The sequence below is a fragment of the Seriola lalandi genome, unplaced genomic scaffold, assembly GCF_002814215.2.
Source record: "Seriola lalandi dorsalis isolate HSWRI2012SDOR001 ecotype SW California unplaced genomic scaffold, Sedor1 jcf7180002002578, whole genome shotgun sequence".
Lineage (NCBI taxonomy): Eukaryota > Metazoa > Chordata > Actinopteri > Carangiformes > Carangidae > Seriola > Seriola lalandi.
In genome coordinates, this window is record NW_019473234.1 from 25 (window position 1) to 1,655 (window position 1,631).

Sequence of the window (1,631 nt, forward strand, 5' to 3'; positions counted from 1 at the left end):
GTCAGATGCTGCTGCTGCTCACAATTTAAATTTTTATATCTGTTAAAAATATTTATTTTCTGAATAATGACTCAACAGAAGGAAAGCTATAATGACTTTAATAACTTGACGATCTCTGTGTGAGTCTGTCAGTCTAAACTTTTGTTCCCATTAAAACCTGCTGCTCTCATCAGAGAAGATTGTAAGAAGATCAAACTGCTGGAAACTTCGTGTCTGTAGAATCTCAGGAGTTCAACAACTTAAACAGCAAACTTCAAACTACACCTGTTGGACAGGTGTAGTTTGAAGCTTCTCAGGAGGCGACATGGAGAGAGAGAAATCTCCAGAACCAGAAGTGAAACTCAGAATCTCAACAGAAAAGTAATTTATGGTTTTATAACAACAGTGAACTGATGATTAGATCAAACAGTCATTAACCTGAGGTGAGTCATCAGGACTGAGGAGCTGAGACTGAAGTCTGGAGACAGTAAGAGGACTGCACCGAGGACTGAGGACACCACACAGGTACGTCTGCTCAGGGACATTATTATTAATCCATGTTATTAGGTTTATAATGACAGAGTGTTTGATATCTACAAACACATTGGAATGAGTCGTGTGAGGAGCAATGAGAAAATCATTATCAAAAAACTGAATTATTTCAACTTTACTATTACTGTCATTATGTTCTACTGTTTAACACATATACGATATATATATAAGATATATAGTTAACATACAGGATATATTATCCGTTGTGATGTACAGCAGGACGGAAATATTAACAATAAAGTTTATTTACAGCAACTTTCATCAATAATAAAGTACAAAAGTCAGTAACAAGCAATAATGAAAATGGAGGAGGAAATGTGTCTGAATGAAAACGTTTCACCTGTGGATCGTAACCATGAGAGAGCGTTTCAGTTGCAGCTTGAAAAGCTCAGTCAGGTTTTATAATGGGTTCCAGGTAGATCTAAGCTCCTTATTGGCTGGATAAGGGAGGATGAGGTCAGAAATACACGGGTCAGGCTCTAAAGGTCACAGTGGTGTTTTGATATCGATGAGGAATTTGATCGGGAGCCAGTGGAGGGAAAATAAAACTGACTGATCTATGATCTGTTGTTCTTTCTAGTTTCTGCACTTTGACAGTTTGGAGACGTTCAAAGACATCAGGTAAACAGAGCATTACAACAATCTAAATGAGAAGAAATAAAAGCATGTATGTAATTTGAGCTTGCTGATACTTATAACTTTCAAAGACACTTAATGAGCTCATAGATGGATAGATTTATCAGGTTTATTACATTAATGAGATGATTAGCAATAATTAATCACATCTGATATACCTGTGTGATGACTTCAGTCAGAATGAACTAATGTGAAGGCCAATGACCAGTGATCTGAAATAACCAGGTAAACCCGCTCACCTGTTCACCATCATCATCATCGTTTCTCTCTCTAACAGCTGTGATTCAAAATGTTTCACTGGTTCATCCACCTGCTCCTCCTGACTGCCTGCTCAGCTCAGAGTATAGGTGAGTCCACAGGTGAGTCCACAGGAGCCGAGTCAGAGCTGTTGTATCTGAAGGGTTGTGTGAACACACCACACACATGTGAATCTACATTGCTGTAAAGTGGCAGTGATAGTTTTA

General features: G+C 38.1%; 1 long non-coding RNA gene across 1 annotated transcript; it reads left to right on the forward strand.

Moving 5' to 3' along the window:
* Window positions 1-444: 444 nt before the first annotated feature.
* On the forward strand, window positions 445-1,520 carry LOC111665969 (uncharacterized). The gene is made up of 3 exons (XR_002761552.2): window positions 445-504; window positions 1,112-1,152; window positions 1,445-1,520. It is a non-coding gene; the product is annotated as an uncharacterized LOC111665969 (long non-coding RNA).
* The last annotated feature ends 111 nt before the right edge of the window (window positions 1,521-1,631 follow it).